Source organism: Stegostoma tigrinum, chromosome 18 (genome assembly GCF_030684315.1).
Source record: "Stegostoma tigrinum isolate sSteTig4 chromosome 18, sSteTig4.hap1, whole genome shotgun sequence".
NCBI lineage: Eukaryota > Metazoa > Chordata > Chondrichthyes > Orectolobiformes > Stegostomatidae > Stegostoma > Stegostoma tigrinum.
Window position 1 is genome coordinate 8,533,034 of NC_081371.1, and position 27,340 is coordinate 8,560,373.

The following is a 27,340-nucleotide window of genomic DNA, read 5'->3' on the forward strand; positions in this document are numbered from 1 at the left end:
CTCAGAACATGAGCTGAGTTCCTGCATTAATAAACCAGCAATAATACCCACGAGGCTACCGCCTTTCCTTCCAGGCAATGAGGAGATGCAGAACATAACGCAACTTGCAGACACGTCCTCTGTTCAGTGGGTGACTGAAAGAGACGATCAGGCGAGGTCTGAAGATTCCACATCAGTTGCTGATCAAATGCTAATTGTCTTCACCAGCTGAGACTGAAAGAGAAAAAGAAATTAGCTGGGTTCTGATCTGGAATTGAAATTCTCGAATCCCTGCTTTCATCCCACGACAGCACTGCTGTGTATTTCCAGCCTTTATGGATTTATTTAACTTCTATTGAATTCCTGCTTATGTGCGTCGTAGATCTCTTGTATCTGTGAAGTGAAACAAATTTGCTTTTGATGAGGTTTAATTAAATTTGTCTGTCTTTATTCTTTATGTGCACATTGCAATGTTGTGACCTTTTTCCTTCAGTACTGAAAAGCTGTAAGCTGTTTATTTCTGCCACACATGAAATATCTCCGTTCTCGGCACCAGTGAGAGATTTTCAGTCCAGCCTTCCCTCTTGTTCAGCTGCCCTGTTATCTTGCTGAATATCCCCGAGTTATGCCTGATGCTTGAGGAAGAGAGACGGTTAGCGTGAAAACAGGACATGAGCAGAGCCTGAGGGGAGGGACGAACTGTGTGGAAACAGTTTGCTTTTTGGCCATCCCTTGGGAAATCGGACAAAAGTTTCTCGCAAGGAGGGGCTTACCTTCCTTACCACCACCTTTCCTCTGCCACACCCATATTTATCAAAGGGACAGGAGGAAGCCATTTGCAGCCTGTCCCGTCACTCAGAGAGATCATGATCGATCTGTGGCTTCACTCATCATTCCTGTCCTTGGCCCGTATCGCTAAATGCTTAACCAAAAAAAATGGATTTGCAAGGATTTCGGAAGAAGGGTCCTGAGCCGAAATGTCAACTTGTCTGCTCCTCTGATGCTCCCTGGCCTGCTGTTTTCCTCCTGCTCCACGGTTTTCCTCCTGCTCCACACTGTGTCACCTTAGATTTGCAAGGATGTTGCCAGGACTGGAGGGTTTGAGTTACAGGGAGAAGTTGGGACATTTTCCCCTGGAGCATCAGAGGCTGAGGGATGTTGCCCTTGCAGAGGTTTGTAAAATCATGAGGGCCATGGATGGGGTGCATAGCTAAGGTCTTTGCCTGAGGTGGGGAAGTCCAAAACTACATGGCATTGGTTTAAGGCGAGAGGGGAAGGATCTAAAAGGGACCGAAGGGGCAACTTTTTCATGCAGAGGGTGATGTGTGTGTGGAACGAGCTGCCAGAGGAAGTGGTGGAGGCTGGTACAATTACATTTAAAAGGCATCAGGATGGAAATCTGAATAGGAAGGGTTTGGGGGTAGGGGCCAAATGCTGGCTAGCGGGTCTCGATCAGTTTGGGACGTTTGTTCAGGGTGGATGAATTGTACCGAAGGGTCTGTCTGTGCTCTATAACTCTATATCTGATTCAGCATTGAAACAATTAATTGGCAAGCACTGGATGATCCCCCTAGAGCATCACCTCCACAGTCACCCAGTTTCCTGTTGCAGATGCGATGGGACCTAGTTGACAGCAGGCTGGAAATGGGGTTTAGCTTTTGCTGGAATTGCTCATTGTTTACCTGAGCGACTCCATGGAGCACGTGATATTCTGCAGAGTGTTGTGTTATTGTGTTAGAGTGGCTTCAGGAATACCCCATTCGGCTGCAGTGACGAGAAAACCCAAGAATTCCATCCTGATTCGGGGTGAAAATGATGGGACAGCATGGCGGCCACACAAGTTTCCAGAGCTAGATTTCCTCCATGGCATTTCCCCTCGCTCCTGACTCCACTCCCGTTACTTGCCCTCCAGTTAAAACCTGGTGACCACCTGTCAGCCACGTGTGCTCTTAAATGTAGAAGGTGCCAGAGCTGAACCCGACCTTGCATGCGCTCACAGCAGACACAGTTAGTGTGGCTGGTTACAGTTCAGAATTTGGGATTCTGGTGTTCGTTTTGATTTGGAGTAAATGCAGCTTAAAGCTGTGCTAAACATATTGCAGAATATGCCAGTAGTTTGATATGCATCATAGCTGGGAGTATTGGAAGCGAACATGCAATATCGTCATTGCAGCTTTATGCATTAGTAGATGGCATGTGTAAGATATTTAAGTCTGTTACTCTTCAGTAATGATCTTTGCTTGGATTGTTAACTGTTGTCATTGTATTTGGTTCTGTGCATTGAGACCTAGTCGTGCAACAATGTGACTTTCCCCTCATGTAACCTGTGAGAAATTCAGAAAAGGTGCATAAACATGAATTCTTTAAGGTTACTCAGTTACTGGATAAACGTGATCCATTGATGTAACAGCTTGATCACACTTTAATGTTCCTTCGGTGGTTTTGCAGAATTCTGTTCAGAACCCTCAGTGGCTGATTTCAGCTCTTTATTTAGAGAAATGCTGCTGTTTTGCTGAGCTTGATGTGATCCACCTAAAGCCATCCGTTATATGAAATGTTGAATTGTGCTTCGAGCAGAATTGCGGTAATGGAATGAAACCCCAAATTAGTGAAAAAGTGGCTTCCAATTGAAGACTGGAATCTGATATGCTTTTGCCTGGACTTGAATATAGGATATTGTCGCTTGATGACTTGGATGAGGAGGTTGAGGGGTGGCTTGGTATGTTTGCTGATGACACAAAGGTTGGAGGTGCCGTTGATAGTATCGAGGGCTATTGCAGGCTTCAGTGAGACATTGACAGGATGCAGAGCTGGGCTGAGAAATGGCAGATGGAGTTCAACCTGGATAAATGCAAAGTGATGCATTTTGGAAGGTCGAACTTAAATGCTGAATGTAGGATTAAAGGCAGGATTCTTGGCAGTGTGGAGGAACAGCGGGATCTTGGTGTTCAAGTGCATAGCTCCCTGAAAGTTGCCACCCAAGTGGATAAGGTTGTTAAGAAAGCATATGGTGTTTTGGCTTTCATTAACAGGGGGATCGAGTTTAAGAGCCGCAAGATTATGCTGCAGCTCTACAAAACCCTGGTGAGACCACACTTGGAATATTGTGTCCAGTTCTGGTTGCCCTATTCTAGGAAAAATGTGGAGGCTTTGGAGAGGGTGCAAAGGAGGTTTGCCAGGATGCTGCCTGGACTGGAGGGCTTGTCTTACGAGGAGAGGTTGACTGAGCTTGGACTTTTCTCTCTGGAGAGAAGAAGGAAGAGAGGTGACCTGATCGAAGTGTACAAGGTAATGAGAGGCATGGATAGAGTCGATAGCGAGAGACTTTTCCCCAGGGCAGGATTGACTGCCACGAGGGGGTCATAGTTGTAAGGTGTAAGGAGGAAGGTATAGAGGAGATGTCAGAAGGAGGTTCTTCACCCAGAGAGTTGTGAGCGCATGGAATAGTTTGCCAGTGGAAGTCGTGGAAGCAGAGTCATTAGTGACATTTAGGCGACTGCTGGACATGCACATGGGCAGCAGTGAATTGAGGGGAATGTAGGTTAGGTTATTTTATTTTTGGATTAGGATTATTCCACGGCAGAACATCATGGGCCGAAGGGCCTGTACTGTGCTGTACTATGTTCTATGTTCTATGTTCTATGAAGTGGTAAAAGGGAGAGATGCAAGAAGGACATGAAAATTGCATCAGAAAGTTCACGGACACTGTCATGATTCCTGTGAGAAAAGGAGAGGGTTGTTCCCTGAGCAGACTGTCAACTTTTCAACAAACTCCAAGACATTGCTGGCTGGTGGTGAGAAGGGCACTACCTGTGAGATCCTTACTGTGTGCCCAGACTCTCTTGGACCACCACATGCTGCCCTCGAAGTAGCTATGGGGAGGTTGAGAGAGATAAAAGCTGACGTTTCGGGCCTAGACCCTTGTTCAGACAGGAGGATGGGGAGAGTGGGGGAGGCGGATCGAAGATGGATAGAGGAGAAGATGGGTGGAGAGGAGAGTATAGCTGGGGAGGTAGGGAGGGGATAGGTCAGTCCAGGGAGGACGGACAGGTCAAGGAGGTGGGATGAGGTTAGTAAGTAGGAATTAGAGGTGTGGCTTGAGGTGGAAGGAGGGGATAGGTGAGAGGAAGACAGGTCAGGGAGGTGGAGATGAGCTGGACTGGTTTTGGGATGCAGTGGGGAAGGGGGAGATTTTGAAGCTTGTGAAGTCCACATTGATACCATTGGGCTGCAGGGTTCCCAAGCGGAGTATGAGTTGCTGTTCCTGCAACCTTCGGGTGGCATCATCATGGCACTGCAGGAAGCCCAGGATGGACATGTCATGTAAGGAATGGGAGGGGAGTGGAAATGGTTTGCAACTGGGAGGTGCAGTTGTTCATTGAGAACTGAGCGGAGCTGTTCTGCAAAGTGGTCCCCAAGCCTCCGCTTGGTTTCCCCAATGTAGAGGAAGCCACAGCGGGTACAGTGGGGAGGTTGAGACTGTCGCACATAACCTTCTGGAATGTGCCTTTGTAAAGGAAGTCGAGAGAGGGATGAGTGGGTTTTGGCTGAAGTTTCTCCCGAGCAGCCCTGTGATGCAGGACTCGGTGCTCTCCGATCTGTTCCCCAGGAAACATAGAACATAGAATATTACAGCACAGTACAGGCCCTTCGGCCTTCGATGTTGTGCCATCCTATCATACCAATCTGAAGCTCATCTAACCTACAGTATTCCATGTACATTCATTTGTTTATCCAATGACAACTTAAATGTACCTAAAGTTGGTGAATCTACTACCATTGCAGGCAAAGCGTTCCATTCCCTTACTACTCTCTGAGTAAAGAAACTACCTCTGACATCTGTCCTATATCTTTCACCCCTCAATTTAAAGCTATGCCCCCTCGTGCTCGCCGTCACCATCCTAGGAAAAAGGCTCTCCCTATCCACCCTGTCTAACCCTCTGATTATTTTATATGTCTCAATTAAGTCAACTCTCAACCTTCTCTGTAAGGAAAAGAGCCTCAAGTCCCTCAGCCTTTCCTCGTAAGACCTCCTTCCATACCAGGCAACATCCTAGTAAATCTCCTCTGCACCCTTTCCAAAGCTTCCACATCCTTCTTATAATGCGGCAACCAGAACTGTACGCAATACTCCAAGTGCAGCTGCACCAGAGTTTTGTACAGCTTCACCATAACCTCTTGGTTCTGGAACTCGGTCCCTCTATTAATAAAAGCTAAAACACTGTATGCCTTCTTAACAACCCTGTCAACCTGGGTGGCAACTTCAAAGATCTGTGTACATGGATACTGAGATCTCTCTGCTCATCGACACTACTAAGAATCTTACCATTAGCCCTGTACTTTGCATTCCGGTTACTTCTACCAAAGTGCATGACCTCACACTTGTCCACATTAAACTCCATTTGCCACCTCTCAGCCCAGCTCGGCAGCTTATCTATGTATGTCTGCAACCTACAGCGTCCTTTGTCACTATCCACAACTCCACCGACCTTCGTGTCGTCTGCAAATTTACTAACGCCCTCATCCAGGTAATTGATAAAATAACGAACAGCAGTGGACCCAACACTGACCCTTGTGGTACACCACTAGTAACTGGTCTCCAGGATGAACATTTCTCATCAACTACCACCCTCTGTCTTCTTTCAGCAAGCCAATTTCCGATCCAAACTGCTATATCTCCCACAATTCCATTCCTCTGCATTTTGTATAATATCCTATTGTGGGGAACCTTATCGAACGCCTTGCTGAAATCCATCTACATCACATCAAGCGGTTTACTCTCATCTACCTGTTTGGTCACCTTCTCAAAGAACTCAATAAGATTTGTGAGGCACGACCTACCCTTCACAAAACCCTGCTGACTATCCCTAATCAATTTATTCTCTTCTAGATGATTATGAATCCTATCTCTTATAACCTTTTCCAACACTTTACCAACAACTGAGGTAAGGCTCACTAGTCTATAATTACCAGGGTTGTCTCTACTCCCCTTCTTGAACAGGGGAACCACATTTGCTATCGTCCAGTCATCTGGCACTATTCCTGTAGACAATGGCGAGTTAAAGATCAATGCCAAAGGCTCGGCAATCTCCTCCCTGGCTTCCCAGAGGATCCGAGGATAAATCCCATACGGCCCAGGGGACTTAACTATCTTTACCCTCTGAAGGATTTCTAATACCTCTTCCTTGTGAACCTCAATCCCACCTAGTCTAGTAGCCTGTATCTCGGTATTCTCCTTGACAACATTGTCGTTTTCTAGAGTGAATACTGTTGAAAAATATTCATTTTGTGCTTCCCCTATCTCCTCAGACTCCACACACAACTTCCCACTACTACCGTTGATTGGCCCTAATCTTACTCTCGTCATTCTTTTATTCCTTAAATACCTATAGAAAGCCTTAGGGTTTACCCTGATCCTATCTGCCAGCAACTTCTCATGTCTTCTCCTGGCTCTTCTGAGCTCTCTCTTTAGGTCTTTCCTGGCTACCTTGTAATCCTCAAGCGCCCTAACTGAGCCTTCACATCTCATCCTAACATAAGCCGCCTTCTTCCTTTTGACTAGAGATTCCACTTGCTTCATAAACCACGGCTCCCGTGCTCTCCAGCTTCCTCCCTGCCTGACAGGTACATACTTGTCTGGGACGCATAGGAGCTTTTCCTTGAATAAGCTCCACATTTCTAATGTGCCCATCCCCTCCAGTTTCCTTCCCCATCCTATGCTCCCTAAATCTTGCCTAATCTCATCGTAATTGCCTTTCCCCCAGCTATAACTCTTGCCCAGTGGTATACACCTATCCCTTTCCATCATTCAAGTAAACATAACACAATTGTGATCGCTATCACCAAAGTGCTCACCTACTTCCAAATCTAACACCTGGCCAGGCTCATTACCCAGTACTAAATCTAATGTGCCTTCGCCCCTTGTTGGCCTGTCTACATACTGTGTCAGGAAGCCCTCCTGCACACACTGGACAAAAACTGACCCATCGATAGAACTCGAACAATAGTGTTCCCAGTCAATATTTGGAAAGTTGAAGTCCCTCATGACAAACTACCCTGTCTCTCTCACTCCTATCTGGAGGTCCATCACCTCCTCGAAAGGCCCCCTTTGCTCTGGCCGAAATGTGTTGATCTTCCCGAGCAAGGGGTTGACCTCGACTGAGTGTTGCAGACTGGCACATTCCAGGGTCCAGTACTGTGTGCTGCGGGACACACTAAAACTTGGGAAGGCTGCTGTCAGGGCACAGTGGGGAAAGACCACCATCTACAGTCTTCCTGCTGAAAGTTAAATAGCTGTCCATGCAGTTATCGGACCCCCCACCCCCATCTAAGTGCCTCAAAAATGTGTAAATATAGTCCTGTACAAGTAAGAAATGCTTTGAGTTTGTTTACTGTATAGAGTCAAACTCAGCGTTTGTCTGTTTCTTCATCTAATAATGTATAGAAGCAAACTGCTTTCGGGACTGTGTACATATATAAATCAATTTTTATAAGTGAAGTTTATTTTTGAAATAAGAAAAAAGTACTGCCCGGTTTATGCATCATGCCTGCCTGGGTGCTGGGGCGGTTGCCCTTCAGAGTGGGGAGTCAGTCTAAATGTTGATAATAGACCTTATTCCTCCCTGAAGCTGTTGTCTGACATTGGCTGAGCCAGACTATAATCCAATGCCACCGAATACAGTGCTGGATATGGAAACGGTTGGCTGGGCTTAGAAATTGTGGACTGAGATTGAGCCATTTTCCTTAGCTTTGATTTCTGCATTTCCTCCCTCCAGAAGGGAGAATAAAATCAGTAAAACCCAGGAAATGATTGGCATTGGTCCCAACTGGCCTTATCTGCCGAAAAATAGAACTCCAATTTATACCAGAACTAGTTATTCCCAAGTGTGATTAGATTTTCCTTCCCTTAATGTTGAGGTTATGCTCAGACTACGACCTCACTGAGACCAAACCTATATCTGATGTGATGGAACCAACAGTGCAGAGAAGTAACTGCTTTCTTGTTGCCAAGGAAACACTGCTGTGCATTTGGCTTGATTTGTTCTGTCTCTGGTGCTGTGTCTCTTTCTCTGCCTCTTGCTCTTTCATTCTTTATGAGTTCTGTCTCTTTATCCTTCTGTTTTTGTTTTCTGCCTGTCTTTCTACTCTGCAACTGTAACAATTGATTCTATTTATTTATCCCCCCTTCTTTCTTACTCACGTTCGTTCTGTCTCTGGATCCTTTCCTTTGCCCCTTTCATCATTGAATCAATCTGGAGCCTTTTGATCCTTCCATCAAAATTCGCCTTTAATTGCGACGTTTGAAGGAATTTGAAGCAATATAGACTCTTGTTTATTTTGGGTCCTAAAAAATGGGAAAGTTTACACTGACGGTGTAGGGAGCAAATAGAGGTCGAAATCTTTAGTATTGCAAACATGTCGACCCGAGAATCTAATTTGGAAAGCAAATTTCCAGTAAAGCCAGTCACAACGAAGCAATTATTCAGTTACAGGATGTTAGCATTGCAAGCAATGTCGATAAACATTGTCCATCGCTAATTGGCTTTAAGAAGCCAGCAGTGTGTCACCTTCTCAAACTGCTGTTGTCCATTTGTTGTAGATACACACACAGTGCAGTTCGGGAGCGATTCTATGTTTTTCACTCAGACACTGGGAAGAAATGACAAAGAAAAGTTTGCAAATCAGAGTAGTGTGAGGGTTGAAAGGGATCACAGAAACCCTACAGTGTGGAAGGAGGCCGCTCAGCCCATCGAGTCCACACTGACCCTCTGAAGAGCATCCCACCCAGAACTCCCCTTGTACCCTACACGTGTAACCCTGCATTTCCACCTTGCCTGCACATCCCTGGAAACTACGGGTAAATTCCTATAGCCAGTCCACCTAACCCGCACATCTTTGGAAGAAGCCCACACCGACATGGATCTTCGACATGGTGATAATCCTGTGTGTTGATTGCCTTTATCCTTGTCGGTAATAGGGGTCATGGCTTTGAAAAGTGGCATCAAAAGAGGTTTGGTGAGTCACTGCAGCACACCTTGTGAATGATACTCTGTTGCTGCAGTGTTCTCTTGGCACGTGTCATGATTATTTAACCTGCTGGATGGGGGCGATGATCAAGTGGGCTGCAACATCCTGGATGGTGTTGAGCTTCTTGGAGTTTGGAGTTGCACTTACCCAGGAAGTGGGGAACACTCAGCTATTTGAAGTCAGGTACGGTTGGTTCTGCTATAACACGATAGTTGCATTCCTGCACCGTAGAAATAATGGGGCGTTTGGGGCGGCACAGTGGCTCAATGATTAGCACTCCTGCCTCACAGCACCAGGGACCTGGGTTCAATTCCAACCTCGGGCGACTATCTGTGTGGAGTTTGCACATTCTCCCCATGTCTGTGTGGGTTTCCTCCCACAGTCCAAAGATGTGCAGGTGAGGTGGATTGGCCATGCCAAATTGCCCCTAGTGTTCAGGGATGTGTAGATTAGGTGGGTTATAGGGGGATGGGTCTGGGTGGGATGCTCCAAGGGTCAGTGTGGACCTGTAGGGATTCTATGAAGATGTTTATGATCTATGAAAAGTGAGGTTAGGGGCAAGCCACCAAAAAAAATCAGTCAAAATTCACTCAAAAGCCTAACACAAAGGTTGGAATGTTTGAATAAATGTTTAATTCATATCTAATAATGAAATAAAAGTAAATTTAACACTTTACCTTGAAAAAAATGTCAAAATAACTTGATGGGGGAGGAGGTTTTGAGGTTGCTCTGTTGTTAATGCAAGGGCTGAGGGTCAGCATCACTTTCATCATCATCATCATCATCACCATCATCATCACCTTCAGTTGCATTTGTGATTGTCGGCTCAGGGAGACGAATAGTTAACCCAGAAGTGGATGGCTGTGATACATTGTCTTCTGTCTGTTTCTTGGGGGTTGGCTTAAAAAAGACATTCAGTTTTTGCAGGCTAGAAGATAAATGGATTGCAGGTGCTGGAAGTCAGTCGATAAAATTTGGAGCTGGAAAAGTACAGCAGATCGGGTGAGACAGCATCGGAGGAGCAGGAAAGACGACATTTCGAGTCTGGACCCTTCATCAGGACATTGTTCCTGATAAAGGGTCCAGAGCCATAACATCAACTTGCCTGCTCCTCCGATGCTGTCTGACCTGCTGTGCTTTCTCAGCTCCACGCCCAGTTCACATCCAGTTTTTGCTGCTTTATCTTTTTTCTTCTTTCATGAAGAAGCTGTTCATAGGGTGCCAAATAAGATCTTGTTCCACGAACTGCTACCCTGCTGCATTCTGCATTGCAATCATTGCCCTCTAAGAGCTGCAACTGCTTCTCAATATCCCTCTGGATAGAAGACAAAACCAAATTGGTAGGCTCTCGTGGTGCTGCATTGTGGACTACTACTGCTTTCCCAGCGTCCGCTTTCCCATCAGTAACAAGTTGTTGCAGAGCTGTAGAGAGGTCTTCACAGTGGGACTCAAGCAGCTCTTCAACATCCTCACTCTCCACTTCTTCAAAATGTGTTCTAAATTCTTCAAAATCTAGCCAACCCAAGCTTACACTTTAACAATAGCATTCCCCTATTTGTCAGTTATGTTGTAGCCAATTTGCATCGCTGGAACACTCATTATAGTAGAACCGATTGTAGTTACTGACTTGTGTGTTCCTTGCAGGGAGACTTTTCTCTTTTCTCTGCAAGTGTGAGCTCATGTGGATGTTTTCATTCTTTGAAGCTATCCTTAAGCTCACTCCCCGAATCAAGGTTCACGTAAATGGTGCCAGCTCATGCAAACGCAACGTGACACTTTAGTAGATCTGCCTTCCTTTTGTTGAGTGGAACCCCTTTTCTCCCAGATTGCATTCCTAACCTGAACTAAGTGGGGGATGAATGTGTGCTTCATCGTACTAAGGGAAGGATACACGATCCTGAGTCTGTGCCCTTGATTGTCATCTGCAGACCACTGTTGGAAAGTGTTGATTGGCTGAGGATACCCCTGACAGTGAAATATCAAACGACACATTGAGTCCAGGCTGTTAAACTAATGCACAGAAAGTAAAAATTGCCGATGCTGGAGTCAGAGATAACACAGCGTGGAGCTGGAGGAACACAGCAGGCCAGGCAGCATCAGAGGAGCAGGAAAGCTGATGTTTCGAGTCAGGACCCTTCTTCAGAAATGGGGAGGGAGTTGCAGAAGTGCAACAGCAGGAAATGCAACACCTGCCCCTACACCTCGCCCCTCACCTCCATCCCAGGCCCCAAACAAACCTTTCATATCAGACAGAGGTTCACCTGCATATCCACCAATGTGGTCTACTGCATCTACTGCTCCCCATGTGACCTCCTCTACATCTGTGAAACCAAATGTAGGCTTGGAGACCACTTTGTGGAGCACCTACACTCTGTTCGCGACAAACGACAACACCTCCCAGTCACAAACCATTTCAACTCACCTTCCCCCTCCCACTCCCTGGGCATCATGTCCATCCTGGGCTGCCTCCAGTGTCAACATGACGCCACCGGCAAACTGGAAGAGCAACACCTCATATTCTGCCTTGGAAACCTAGAGCCCAGTGGTCTCAATGTAGATTTTATCAGTTTCAAAATCTCCCCACCCCCAGCCTCATCCCATGATCAACCCTCCCTCTCATCCCCGCCTCCTTGACCTGTCCATCTTCCCTCCCACCTATCTGCTCCTCCCATCTCACTGACCAATCCCCACCACTGCCAACCTGCATTCACCTATCACTATCCCACCTACCTACCCCAGCCCCGGCCTTCCTCTCTATTTATTTCTGAGCTCCCTTCCCTCTCCCCCCAATTTCGACCCACAACATTTTAGCTTTGCTGCTCCTCTGATGCTGCCTGACCTGTGTTCATCCACCTCCACAGTATGTTATCTCTGTTGTACTCATACAGTGAGGTGGCAGATGGAATCTGTGGATTCGTATCCCTGAAAGGCCGCAAATATTCAAGAGAGGAATTCTGGGTAGCATGAAATACTTGGCAGATGTTAAGCAACTGATAAGGTGGCGGATTCCAACCGAAAAAAAACAAATCCTTCTGCAAAACTAAAAGTGTCAGTTTGGAAATTGTTGAGGTGCTTTCAATTTTAGCACGACTGTGTAGAGTCGTAAAGCTTTAAGTTTCTACTGGGCAGTGGTGAGGAGGATGCTGGATAGAGCTAAGGTTCACCCAAGAAGAGGTGGATGGAGTTGGACTAGAGGGCAAGGTGAGAGGAGGAAAATTTGAAAGGGATCTGAGGGGCAACTTGGTCACACAGAGGGTGGTTCATGTGTGGCGTGAACTGCCACGGGATGTGGTAGATTCAGGAACAGTTATGATATTTACAACATTTTGGAGAGGTACATGGATTGGAGAGGCTTCGAGGGATGCAGGCCAAATGCAGGCAAGTGGGACTAGTTTAGCATGGACTGAAGGGCCTCTTTCCATGCTGTATGACTGATATAACCCGCTTCAGAATGATGTCTGTAATCTTCTGAAAATGTCTCACTCACCTCAGTACCTGAAGGGCCATTATATTTTCTATTTAGTGCATCCACCATGACGTTATATCACAAAATCAATGTGGATGTTTTGTGCCTCCTGTTCTAGTGACCTCCTGAACTGCCCGGATTGTCATACTCTCATTGTTTGCCTATAAATCTGTGACGTGGATCATTAAACTTTAAGCACTTGCTGTGCCGTATCTAAATACTGTCTGATATGCGGTCTGACTTGTGCTGTGGCAGAACTTGATTGATCAGCAGCGCAGCTGAAATGATTTTCGAGCGGTTCACTCTCGTTATTCAGATTGTATTTCATCTGTTTTGAAAAGTGAAGGTTCCTGAAGGAAAAGGTCACGTCTCCGAAGGATCAATAATGAGAGACGGCACTGGAAAACCTTACGGGATCTGGCCTTGACAATATTATTGCATGCTGCGTTACAGTAAAATAACAATCTCTAACCTGGTAGGAGGTTTTCTTGGTCAGGTATTAAACACAATCCATCACACAATCCACCAGTAGCCTACACTGTCATTTGCCCCAGTGTTCTGCTTTCCCAGCACTTTGGTTTGGAAATGGTTTCAGTTCAGTAAGAGGCTGCTGTTGCCCATCCAAAATCTTACTGTCTTACGTGTGACAAAATGTTTCTCATTTGACTGCAGTGCTCGTCAGGATGGCCTGCAGTTTTCGTTGTGTTTGAGTGTGACTCCCTGTGGATGCTTGCACTCCCCCGGCTCCTTTCAGATATTACTCCATCCCTCGCTGTCAGGCGATAGCTTGCCAAAACTGAGTGGCTTCGTGACAAACAGAACAGTTTTGTTTTTTGTCGTGCAGCGCAAGCAAAATTGCACCCCCAGTGAGACAGCAAATATGGACATCTGTTTGGAAGCCCCCTCAAACACACCCTCCTATCTGAGTGATACCAGTGCTCTGGGTCAAACTGAAATTGACATGTGATAAGGCTGACTGATCGGTTGTCTGAGAGAAGCACATTGGCGAAGATAGATACCTGAAACGTAAGTTACTGATAAAGGTAAAAACTCCCCAGCGTTAGGGAGGTCAAAGCTAGAGGGTATAGGTTTAAGATGAGACGGGAAAGATTTAAAAGGGATCTGTGGGGCAACCTTTTCACACAGACGGTGGTGCATGTTTGGAATGTGCTAATTAGCTGCCAGAGAAAGTGGTGGAGGTTGGTACAGTTACAGCATTTTAAAGGCATCTGGATGGGTACATGATTAGGAAGGGTTGAGAGAGAGAAGGGCCAATTTCGGGCAAATGGGACTAGATTTATTCAGGGTATCTGGTTGTAATGGACAAGTTGCACTGAAGGGTCAGTTTCTGGACTAAGCAGCTCTCTGACTTTATCGTCTTTGTGCATCACTGAGAGCTGTGAAGGCAGTAGATTTATGAAATCAAAAGGTTGGGGCTGGGTGCCATTTAACCATTCCTGTCTGTGCTGGTGTTGTTCCTCAAGCAGAGCTAATCTGTTTCCACTGTGCAGTCTCCCTGTAGTCAGTCGAATCATAGCATATACTAGACCAAATACAATACCAAGAGGCGATCATCGATCTCTGGTTTGTTCTGTACTTGCAGCAACGGTACATGCTTCCTCTTAAAATGATAGACTTGCATCGACAAATCCTGTAACCTTTCATGATGGTGGACAGCTAAACTGAACAGAAGGCAGAGAAAACAAAAATAAACATTGTACAGGAGGCGATAAATTAATATCACCTTTTGACAAATATTCTTACGTACAATAAAATCTGTTCGTCATATTGGAGAGCTATTATTAGGAATCCATTTCCTGCAGTGTGCTTGTTCAGTTCCATGTGGCCAACTAGGCTGGTGATACACAGGTTCAGTGACTGCAAAAATCTCAGTCTTTAATTGGTGTGGTTAGGTGGCTGTTAGTTTTGGTAAAGACCATTTCGGTTTTGGTAACTGTACAAAGTTGCTGCATTGTTATTTGAATGCTGTTTCCTGTGCTGCCTTTGCATGTTAATGCACCATTGTGGAAGGAAATAAGCTTCAAATAAAAGAACAATAATAGGCCCATTGAGTTAAAATTAGCCCGAGCTGTTGTGAATTGCTGTGCATAATATCACTGGCTCTCAATGTGCGTAGTATCGTAACTGCATGACTAAGGTGCCAAAGATTGGAGACTTCCTTTCAGGCTTTCTCTAGACAAGATGCTGAGGAGTCAGACATCAATCTTTCAAGCATACTAAAGTCTCTGAACCTTTTGACAGCATTTGAGTACCTACTTAACACGAACTTATTTTCCAACTGCTTGTTCACCTTAGGCATCCGTCAGCTGCTTTTAACATTCATGAAACAGACTATGAGGTGCCTGCATTGCAACTTGTGTTCCTATTGCACCTTGTAATGTTGTTGAGCCCTAATTTGCTTCACAGAATGTTAACTCAGCCCATTTAAGACCAAAGCCGTGCAGACATGAGGCCAGTTTACCAAAACCTTGGTGAGAGAAGCTGGTTTCAAAGAGTGCCCAGAAGCCACCGAGCTGCTGGGAAGGGAATTCCAGGATTGCCCTAGTGACAGGGAGGGAATGTCGATGTAGTTCGCAACATGGAATGATGTGTGGGTTGGAGAGGGACTGGCAGACTGTGAGTCCCAAAGCTTATGTTGCTGTTGACCTTCCAGAAATCGTATGTTTGGAAGTAGCCCTTGGGTGAGTTGCAGCTTGGGCATGTTGCACAACTGTGTGTAGGTGAACAGAGAGTGAATGGTGAGGTGGTGGATGGGGCACTAATCAAGCGGGTACGTTGTCCTGAATGGTGTTAGGGCTGCACTCATCCAGCGAGTGGGGAGTATTTCATCACATTCCTCACTTGTGCCTTGTAGATGGTGGTCTAACTTTGGGGAGCCAGGAGATGAGCTTGGACTTTTCTGTCTGGAGAGAAGGAGGAAGAGAGGTGATCTGATCGAGGTGTACAAGGTAATGAGAGGCATGGATAGAGCCAGAGACTTTTCCTCAGGGCAGGATTGACTACCATGAGGGGTCATAGTTTTAAGGCGTTAGGAGAAAGGTATAGAGGAGACGTCAGAGGGAGGTTCTTCACCCAGAGAGTTGTGAGCGCATGGAATAGTTTGCCAGTAGAAGTCGTGGAAGCAGAGTCATTAGTGACATTTAAGCGACTGCTGGACATGCACTTGGACAGCAGTGAATTGAGGGGAATGTAGGTTAGGTTATTTTATTTTTGGATGAGGATTATTCCACGGCAGAACATCGTGGGCCGAAGGGCCTGTACTGTGCTGTACTTTCCTATGTTCTATGTTCTGTGTTCTATGAGTTACTCGCTGCTGGATTTCCAGCCTCCAATCTACTCTTATCACCGCTGTGTTTAAATGGCTGCTTCCGTTTTGTGTCGATTGTCAACTCCAGAAGATTGATGAGGGTTGGGGTGGTTGAAGACATGGTCACTGAGGAGTATGTGCAAATGAGATATTGGAGCCCTATGCATTGTGTGAAACATGGGAAAATTGAGTGGTCCAAATGACTTTCTCATTGAGAGAACCATAGAATTCCTGCAGTGTGAAAACAAGTTATTCATCCCATCGAGCAAGGCACATGGACCCTCAGAAGAGCAATCCAATCAGATCCTCCCCCTCCCTGTCTCTAAAACCCTGCATTTTCTATGGCTAATCCACCTAGCCTGCACCTCCCTGTGCACTGAGTAATTTAGCATGGCTAATGCACCCTGATATGCACATCTTTGGACTGTGGGAGGAAACTGGAGCACCCGGAGGAAACCCATGCAGACACGGGGAGAACGTGCAAACTCCACACAGACAGTCGCCCGAGGGTGGAATCAAACCCAGGTCCCAGGTGCTGTGAGGCAGCTGTGCGAACCACTGAGTCATTGTGCTACCCCAGTTGCTGAAATTGAGAGCCAAAGATAACGGATAAACAAACAGAGCATTTGCAAGTCTTCCTGACAGGTGACATTCATCGGCATGGAAGGAGAAGTGGGAGACAGTGCCGTTCTGTCATGCCACTGTTTGATTGTTGGCCAGTCTCTAAAAGATGAGCGATGTCTACTTCCTCACTCCCTTTTGCTACCACTGCTGGGCCTGTTGTTACCACACGCAAAATAAATCAATTCGCATAATAAGCGCCATTCATTGCAGTGGATCAGAAGGCTTTGGCAACTTGTGTTTAACCCAGCATTATTCATGACATATACTGAACCCATTGAGCTGATGCTTGGTGCAAGACTTGATTTTTTTTAGCCGCATTTGTGCTATAGTGAACAGACAGAATGTCTAATTGAGTCTTTATGGATAGGTTCAATGTATAATGCTGTTATTTCATTGAGGAAAGTTTAAATTTTATGGCAGTTGTCTTATAAGTAGTTTTGTATCTTTGAATTTCACAATTATCACCAAACCAGCACAAACTCAGTCACAGCATACAATCTTAGAAAAATGGTTTATTTTGCCTTTAATTTTGCAACGCATTTACAGCAGCAACTAGCATTTCTGTGCTGTAAGATTTTCAGCCCCAAATCACATTTCTCTTGGAGAGCAGAGAGGAACTGAAGTAGGTTCTGTTCTGTAGACGTTCCTAAAGTTCATTCCTCCATTTTCCAGAAAGGGAGGAATCCCATCACAAGTAAGGCAAGTTCAGTCATGTTTATTCCATGCGCTCCAGCTAAGCTGGCTGAATAGATTTTGGGGGAACTGAGCACAGCATGTATTGCAGGCCACTGAAACACAAAGTAGGCCCGGACTGTTCTCGTCAAATGTGAAGACGAAAATGTGACCTCCTTTAGACATTTGAAATAGTGACAGGTTTTTGTAGCTTTCAACATGACCGAGATCTTTCCACTTGACCAAAACTACAGAAATAAATGCAAGATAGTCACTGATAAATCCAACAGGAAATTTGTGAACACAGCCTCTTTATTGCAAATAATGGTTAGAGTGTGCGACATGCTATGGGAAGGCATCACTAGGGCAAATAGCATTGGTCCCTTGAAGGCGACACCAATTAAGCTCATGAGGGAGAAAGAAATAAACCTACACTGATTCAGTTAAGTGAAGAAGTGTGTCGCAAATTTTGGTCACCTTAACTGTGACCATTGGCTCAGTGGTAGCATTGAATGCAGAATCCATGTGGGAAACTTGGTGTATTGTCTTGGGTGCATTGTAGGAGCTGGGTTAGATAAGTCAACTAAACAGATGACCCATGTGAGTTTGTCCAGGTTTCAGGTAGACTGCAGTGACACAGGTTTTATATTGAGTGACCGTTAAAGAATTATTTTTTCCGTGCTCTTCTAGATTAGCCATTATAGTGTGAGGTTAGAAGGGTTCTCATCAGCTGCTTCTGAAAAATGCACTTTGGCTTTGCCTCTGGGCTTGATTTTTCAGAAATACTGAAGATTACGCCTGTCCCTGGGGGAGAAAGGCACTTGCCATCAGTGTGTTATTGCCCAGAATCAAAATGTAATTAGTTTAAGGCTGTCTGATCAGTAAATTCCTGTTGACACAAATCGGGAAAATGACCAAATCTATCACTGTGTATGAAGCAGAGTAGGGTTATGGGGTGGGGGAGGAAGGTTGCGGGGGAGGAAAACCGGAAGCATGAGAGTAATCTTGAGAGAGACCAGACTCCTCCTATACACGAGAATTGGGGAAATCGCTATTTGACGATAGTGGCACAAAGGGTACTGAGGCATTTCTACCTAAGCATCACTGATGGCCAGCCTGTTTACGCTTTTCCAGAAACAGGGACAAGCTCCAGGTCACCGTATGGTCAAGTCAGCTTGTTCTCTTACAGTAGCTCCAGAGATGTTTAAGAAAGCCAGTACTTTTGCTGTGTTGAAGGTGCAACAACAAAATAGATGTATGTGCTGTCGTGGCTGACAAGGCCTAGACTTCACCTCTACCCTGAGAATATTACGAAACATCTGATTGGCCTGTTCAGAGGAAAACACGGAATTGAACCAACCAGCTTGGTTCACACAGGAGTTGGATGCATCTTAGATTGGGTCAGGATAGCAGGTTTCCTCCCCTACAATTAGACTACTGAACTCGTTTTTGTGGCAATCATAAAAACCTAATATTAAGTTCTCAAGCTGCCACAGTGGGATCTGAAGTCTCGTTAAATAACCCAGAGAATGAGGAAGAGAATGGTGCTTAATAAAAAACATACAAGTTTGCAGCATGCACACTGTATTTGACCTCTTAATCTTGTTTCCGTCATTTTGGTAAGATCACGGCCAGTCTGCTCGAGGCCTCAATGTTACTTTTCTGCCTGCTTTCTTCACTCTTTGACTTCCCTGTTGATCAAAATTGATCTAATTCAGACTTAAAAATATTCAGTGACCTAGTCTTCACTGTTCTCTGGGAAAGAAAATTCTACAGATTAGTGAGAGGTTGGAAAAAAGTCTCAACTCTATCTTAAATGTGAGTTTGTGCAGAACAAAAGGCTGAGAGTGTGTGACAATCTCTTTCCCCTTTGGTGCTTCCTTATCTTTAAAAACTATTTGTAACTTCAGTGAGATCCATTGTCAGTGTTAGTGCAGAGTCTGGTCTGCATGAACACTATATATATTTTTGTTTCATTTGATGGACAGCAATAATCCACACAGCTGCCATCCCTTAGCCTTGACTTTTCCACTGAGCTATCTAACCTCTCCTGACCCTCAACAATAACAGAAAAGCCACCATTTTTCAGCCATGTCTGTTCTATCCAACTGCAATGTCAGTCTAATTTCACACTCCCTGAGCAACACTGTTTGAGACTGCTCACCCGTCATTGACAGACTTGCAAGCTTAGATGTGTTAGATTAATACTAAACCCGCAATCACTGTGACATGTAAAATAGCACCCAGGCGTTGACGACTTGTCATTTGATTACAACTCCATATTGATTGGGTTAAACTATAAGATACCAGACCAGAATTAGGCCATTTGGCCTATTGAGTCTTCCCTGCCCTTCAGTGAGATTGTAGCTGATCTGATAATTCCCAACATTGAAGATAGGAGCAGGAGGAGGCCATTCGGCCCTTCAAGCCTGCTCTGCCATTCTTCACCATCATGGATGATCGTCCAACTCACTAGCCTAATCCTGCTTTCTCCCTATAACCTTTGATCTCATTCACCCCAAGTGCTTTATCTAGTCGCCTCTTGAATACATTCAGTTTTTTGGCATCAACTACTTCCTGTGGTAATGAATTCCACAGGCTCACCACTCTTTGGGTGAAGAAATGTCTCCTCATCTCTGTCCTAAATTGTCTACCCCGAATCCTCATACTGTGACCCCTGGCTCTGGATGCACCCTCCATCCTCCTTGCAGTAACCTGTCCAGTCCCAATAGAATTTTAACTCCCGATGAGATACCCCTGCATTCATCTGAACTCCAGCAGAAACAATCCGATTTAGTCAATCCCTCCATATACGCCAGACCCGCCATCCCTGGAATCAGCCTGGTAAACCTTCACTGCGCTCTCTCGAGAGCAAAAGCATCCTTCTTCAGAAAAGGAGACAAACACTGCACACAATCTTCTGGATGTGGCTCACCAAGGCTCTGTATAACTGCAACCACACATCCCTGATCCTGTACTCAAAACCTCTCATAATGAAGGCCAACATGCCATTTGCCTTCCTTACCACCTGCTGCACCTGCATGCTTACCTTCAGCAACTGGTGCACAAGGACACCGAGGTCCCGCTGCAGAACCCCCACTTCCAGTTTACAGCCATTCAGGTAGTGATCTATTTTCTTGTTTTTGCTTCCAAAGTGAGCAATCTCACATTTATCCAAATTATACTGCATCTGCCATTGATTTCCCTGCTCACCCAACCTGTCCAGATCATGCTGAAGGATCTTTGCATCCTTGCCACAGTTCACCCTCCCACAAATTTGGTATCATCTGCAAAGTTTGAGATATTACCTTTTGTTCCCTCATCAATAATATGTATCGATAATAGCTGGGGTCCCTTCACTGATTCCTTTGGCACCCCGCTAGTTACTGCTTGCAATTTGAAAAGGACCCATTAATTCCTACTTTTTGTTTCTCCTCTGCCAACTCGTTTTCTATCCATCTCAATATACTTGCCGCAATCCCATGCACTTTAATCTTGCATTATAATCTCTTATGCAGGATTTTGTCAATGCTTTCTGAAAGTCCAAATATACAACATTGGCTCCCCCTTGTCATCTCTACTAATTACATCTTCATAGAATGCCAGCATATTTGTCAAGAATGAGCTCCCTTTCATAAATCCATGCTGATTCTCTCTGATCCTGCTACTGCTTTCTAAATGCTGTGCTATAAAGTCGTTGATAATGGGTTCAAGAATTTTCCTCACTAACAATATTGGACTCACCAATCTATAATTCCCTGTTTTCTCTCTGCCTCCCTTTTTGAATATTGGAGTGACATTAACTACCCTCCAATCTGCAGGGACTGTTCCAGAGTCTACAGAATTCTGGAAGATGACCACCAATGCATCCACTATTTCTAGAGCTATTTCCTTAAGTACTCTGGAAAGTAGATTATCAGGCCCTGGGGGTTTATCCGCCTTCAGTCCCAACAATTTTCCCAGCGCCATTTCTCTGCTCATATTAATCTTCCTCAGTTCTTCCCTGTCACTTAAGTCTTGCCTCCTCCAATAGCTCTAGTGCCGTTGTGTGCCGTTTTATGAAGACAGAACCAAAGCATGTATTCAGTTGCCCAGCCCTTACTTTGTCCCCTACTATACTCCCCGTTCCCCCATTTCTGTCTGTAGGGTACCTATAGTTATCTTCACCAAGCTCTTTCTCTTCAGAAACCAATGCTCCCTGCAAGCTTACTTTTGTATTGTATTTTCCTCTTCTTAACCAATCACTTGGCCCTTTGCTGAATTCGAAACTGCTCCCATTTCTCAGATTTATTATTATTCTTGGCCAATCTGAATGCTTCCCCCTTGGATTGGATATTATCTCTAATTTCCTTTGTAAACCATGGATTGGCAGCTGATCCATTTTGCTTTTGTGCCAGACCGGAAGAAAGAGTTGATGTAGTTACCCCATGCATTCCTTGAATGTTTGTCATTGCCTATCCACTGTCATCCCTTTAAGATATTCTCCCCAATCTATCAAGGCCAACTCATGCCTCATATCCTAGTAGTTTCCTTTATTAAGATTCAGCACCACTCGACTCTGAATCAACAACCACACAGTCCATTTTGATAAAATTTTCTATCGTGTTATGGTCACTCTTCCCCAGGGGGTCTTGCACAGCTAGATTGTCAATGAGTCCTTTCTCATTCCACAGCACCCAGTCTAAGATGGCCTGCTGTCTGGTTTGTTCCTCCGTGTATCGGTCAAGAGAACCATCTCTCACACACTCCAGGAATTCCTCCTCGACAGCATTGTGGCTAATTTGATTTGCCAAATGTGTGTGTAGATTACAATCACCAATGGTCACCAATATTCCCTGATCTCATGCATCTTTAATTTCCTGTTTAATGCCATTCCCAACATCACCACTGCAGCTTTAGGAGTCTTTATATGACACCTACTAATGTTTTTTGCTCCTTGGTACTTCTCAAAATCTACCCATTTGGCAACACATTGTCCGAGCTATTATCCATTCTCATTATTGTGTTAATTCACTCTTTAGACAACAATGCCACTCCACCATCTTTTCCTGGCCTTCCTAAATATTGAATACCCTGGGACGTTCAATTCCCATCCCTCATCACCCTGCAACCATGTCTCTGAAATTGGGATTACATCATTTCTCCCCTCCCCCCCCCGCCGTTTACATCCAAATGCATGATTAGTTGGCCCACCTGAATGCAGGTGCACCATGCATTAAGGCACAAAGTCTTGAAGCTTGCCCTTTTAACAGTGTTTGTTTACTGCTCATCGTTCCCAGTAGCCCTGTTTGAATCTTGTCCTTGCTTTTTCAGCCTACCACTTTTCTTATTCCCTCTTCTAGCTTTTGTTTTTACCTTGCTGTCTCCCACTCTGACTCCTTACATGGGTTCCCATCCCCCGAGCCCTCCCCAACCTCTATAGCAAACACACCCCCCCAGGACATCAGTCCTAGTCCTACCCGGATGTAACCTGTTCGATTTGTAAAAGCCCCACCTCCCCCAGAACTGGTCCCACTGATCCAGGAATCTGAAATCGTCCCCCAACCCTGCCTTGGCAGACATGTATTCATCCGACATGGCCTGTCATTTCTCCTCTTGACCAGCACATGGCACCGGTACTAATCCTGAAATCACTACCTTTGAGGCCTGACTTCTTAACTTTCTTCCTAGCTCCCTGTATTCTGCTTTTAGGACCTCATTCGTTTTTTTGTTTATGTATGTCATTTGTACTGAAGTGTACTATGACTGCTGTCCCCCTGTGGAATAACTTACACCCGCTCCAAGACTAATTTAGGATATCTGGCTGGTATGGACAAGTTGGACAGAAGGGTCTGCTTGCATGCTGTACAGCTCTGTGTCTCTGTGGCGCTGAGGTCTGACCTCCTTCTTAGGCATTTAGCACAGCTGAACTGGGAAATGAAATTACACCTTGATCTGGCATTCAGTCCAGCGGGGCCTGAGGGTAATCTATTCTTTTGGGTTTTCTAGCCCTTTCAAAAAGAATATTGAAATTAAAAATTTGCTGGGCTCTTGGGGGGGGGGAAGGGCAGGAAGGAAAGAGCCTTATTGGATGGCCTTTACAAAGAGCTGATATGGGCATGATGATTGGAATAGTTTCCTTCAGTGTTGGTTCTTGGATGAGTTATCTTTGAAAGCTGCACAATACGACCAATCAGAAACAAAGTGATAGGGTCAGCTACAAACTTGAAACATCCAACTCTGCCTCCTCCCCACTTCCATGAGCCAAATGGGGGACCACAGCTTTTTTAGTTCAGCTCTGTCTGATTTGGCCCATAACTACAATGGTTTGCGTATTGAAAATTAAGTAGGATTCCTGTTTGACTTTCAATCAATATAACACTCTTTGGAACATACAGAAAAGAATTTACAGAAGTTATACTGAACTTTTGTCAGTAACTGTTCTGACTCAGTTGGACTGTAATATATTTTCATTGACACGAAGGCGAGTGATCAGGAGATGCTGATTTAAGCTCATTGACAAAATATACAGATGGGAAATGAGAATAATATTCTGTTTCAGATAATTGCTGACTCCCATTATTATACTCCCAAGCTGCACAATTAAGTGGTGAATACAGCAGTGAAGTCTTGAGCTGAACTGTTGTACGCTGTGCCTCACAGTTCTGAAAGGTGCAATCCAAGTTGTGTTGAAAGCTTTTTGTTTGCTTTTCACAAGTGATGCACTTGTAAACCTGTGGTTTTCATTCAACTGTAAGTCAGTTGAAACCGAACAGCAAGTGGTGAAGAATACAGTCCGAGGGCTTTAAAGGTTCATTGAAATTTTGATCATCTCCCCTTTCCGTAAGATGACTGTATGCTGGTTGATAGGCAAGATGCCAAATGATCTACTCCAGGATAAGATACAGTGCATAATTCATTTGCTTTTGTAAAACCAGCAAATGTCCAGAGCATCATGTTGTGTTCCATCACAGTGGCCAATAGACATGTAGGATTTTCAATGATTGGAAACTTCACCAAAGGAATCTCATTTTACCCAAGTGCCTGATTAATCACTCAGAAACCCGATGACTCATTATGTTCACTGCTTGTTTGATGAATATTTCTTTGTAAAGTGGGTGATCAGTGGATTTCTGCGTCTGACATTGCTACCAGCAACCTAATTATAATCTATTAGTCATTTTGTTGTACAAAAGTTGTGGGTTGTTTTTAACAAAATGCATGTTGTCCAAGCTTTTCATCTAGCAACCGTGAGGACATTGTTCAGAAAAGATATACAAAGCTGTTGCGAGGGTTGGAGGGTTTGAGGCTGAATAGGCTGAGGGGCTATTTTCACTGGACCATCGGAGGCTGAGGGGTGACCTTATAGAGGTTTGTGAAATCATGAGGGGCATGGATGGGGTGAGTAGCTAAGGTCTTTTTGCCAGATCGGGGAGTCCAAAACTAGAGGGATAGTTTTATTGTGAGAGGGGAATGATTTAAAATGGACCTAAGAAGCAACTTTTTCACACAGAGGCTGATGGGTGTATGGAATGAGCTGCCAGAGGAAGTGGTGGAGGCTGGTACAATTACAACATTTAAAAGGCATCTGGATCAGTACATTGAGTAGGAAGGGTTTAGAGGGTAGGGGCAAAATGCTAGCAAATGGGACTGGATTAATTTTGGATATCTGGTGGGCATGGACGAGTGGGACTGATGGATTTCTTCCTGTGCTGCACATCTCTATAATTCTAACAAATCAAAGGTGGAACAATATTTTACAGTGTACCCTCTCCTCTCCTATAATATAATCTCTTGCATTCAGTGTTTGCTATATCTAGTTTAATAGCCATTTTTTGAGCTGGTGCTTGTCTTAGAATTTCTTGAGCAGAATTTGGAAGCCTAGGAACAGAAGTGACACAACCAGATTTCCCATTCTTAATGGCATGCCCACTTGCTGGCATGGTCCTGCCTGTGGGCTCTTTACAATGTTGGCTTAGGGTGTGGAACAGTTACCCTCCTGCATGTGTTGAGTTGCCAGTTGATTAAGGACTCTGTATAAGGCTAGAACCTGTGACAGCATGGTAGCTCAGTGGTTAGCACTGCTCCCTCACAGTACCAGGGACCTGGATTCAATTCCAGCCTTGAAGCACTGTCTGTGTGGAGTTTGCACATTCTCTCTGTGTCTGCACAGGTTTCTTCCAGGTGTTCTGTTTTCCTCCCACAATCCAAAGATGTGCAATTTGGGTGGGTTGGCCATGCTAAATTGCCCATATTTACTAGGGTAGCAAATGCACAGATAGGGTGAGTCTCGGTGGGATGCTCTTCCAAGGGTCACTGTGACTCGGTGGGCTGAATGGCCTGCTTTCATACTGTAGGAATTCTATGAAGTGAAATCTATGAAATGAAACTGAGCAGGTAGCAGGCAGGCTGGCATTCAGGGCTGAAACTACATTGCCAGAGAAAGGAGGAAGTCTCTCGATGGCAGAATAAGGGGTGGAGGGAAGGTGAAGCATTCTGTTTTTACCTTTGACGTGCCCCTCCCTTTGCAAGTAACATGTAATTGGCCACTAGAAAACCTATAGATTGCCATCTCTCTGCAGAGGATCTGAGAGAATCTGGAAATCAATCAACACACATTCCTCCTTTTTTCTGCACTTTCCAATCAGTAAACTTCATGTAATGGGTCACATGACATGGATTCACAGAAGCCCCACTGTGTGGAAAGCGGCCGTTCTGCCCATCGAGCCTGCCCATCCTCCGAAGATCATCCCAACCAGATCCAGCACACCCCCACCAACATATCCCTGTAACTTTTCATTTACCATGGCTTGTCCGGGATCCACCTAGCCTGCACTTTTCTACACTGTAGAGAGCAGTTTAACATGGCCAATCCAGTTGTGGGACTGTGGGAGGAAACTGGAGCACTCGGGTGAAACCCGAGCAGACGCGGGGAGAATGTGCAAACCCCACCCAGACAGTGACCCGAGGCTGGAATCATAACTGGCACTGTGTGAAGCAGTGTTTTTGATTTCTTTTTCCACAGTAAGAAGATTTCATTGATGTCTTTCAGTTTCGTAACCAAAAACTGAACGTAAGCCACTGACAGAGATAATGGGAACTGCAGATGCTGGAGAATCCAAGATAACAAAGTGTGAAGCTGGACGAACACAGCAGGCCAAGCAGCATCTTCAGAGCACAAAAGCTGACGTTTCGGGCCTAGATGAAGGGTCTAGGCCTGAAACGTCAGCTTTTGTGCTCCCAAGATGCTGCTTGGCCTGCTGGGTTCGTCCAGCTTCACACTTCATAAGCTACTGACAGGTACTTTGAATCTAAAGAACCAATCCCAAGTCTAGCTGGAGCCTGAATGTAGAGATGGGCTTTGATATTGTCTATTTTATGAGTATGACATTAAATATAAATGATTGGAAGATCATTGTAATGTTGATGCACTAGATTCCCATATCTATTCAATATAGAACCCATCCAGCTGGTGGGGGGGATATATTTTTTGCTTCTTACATGTGAATGGGCTGCCAGTCACAACATGATGTTGAGGAAACAACTCATCCATGCTGTCAAGGGTGCAAATGTGTGGCCAATGTGGTTTCTGATCTTACAAATCGGGCCCTTTATTCACCCATGAGAATGAGTTGTCAGTTGAGAAGTCAGCAGTGTGTGGGAAGCCAGAGATGTAATTCTGGGAAAGTAGAGATCACAGTTGCTGCGTGATGTTGATGTTGAACACATAGGGCTGGATTGGCAAGGAATCCACCAGGCAGCTCTCGCTGGTGAACAGGATAGTCATAATTTTTACATAACGACTGAGAAGGCAGTGAAGCGACACGGAATTCATCAAGCTGTAGAAAAGAAGCCGCCATCAGTAATTTTGTGACTGAGACAATGGCCAGCTCGGGTGAGGTAGCGACTGCAGAATCTGCAGAGCAACTGCGACTGGTTGTGATCGATGGCCATACCTCGAGATGTTTGTGGTGAATTGGACAAGGACAAGAAAAACTTTATACAGATTTTTATGTCATAGAACATAGAACAGTACAGCACAGAACAGGCCCTTCAGCCCACGATGTTGTGCCAACCATTGATCCTCATGTATGCACCCTCAAATTTTCTGTGACCATATGCATGTCCAGCAGTCTCTTAAATGACCCCAATGACCTTGCTTCCACATCTGCTGCTGGCAATGCATTCCATGCTCTCACAACTCTCTATGTAAAGAACCCACCTCTGACATCTCCTCTATACTTTCCTCCAACCAGTTGATTATT

The 27,340-nt window shown here is 45.0% G+C and overlaps 1 protein-coding gene across 11 annotated transcripts in view; it reads left to right on the top strand.

Annotated features, from left to right (window-relative positions):
• The window catches only part of cntn1b (contactin 1b), a 721,932-nt gene that overhangs the window by 226,354 nt on the left and 468,238 nt on the right, over window positions 1-27,340 (top strand). Inside the window, exon 1 of one of the 11 annotated variants that reach the window (XM_059652312.1) lies at window positions 15,420-15,441. The exons of the other annotated variants lie outside the window; for them this stretch is intronic. The gene's annotated coding sequence lies outside the window, so the exon portion shown is untranslated. Of the gene's footprint in view, window positions 1-15,419; window positions 15,442-27,340 lie in introns of those variants that run through there. 11 annotated transcript variants of the gene reach the window in all.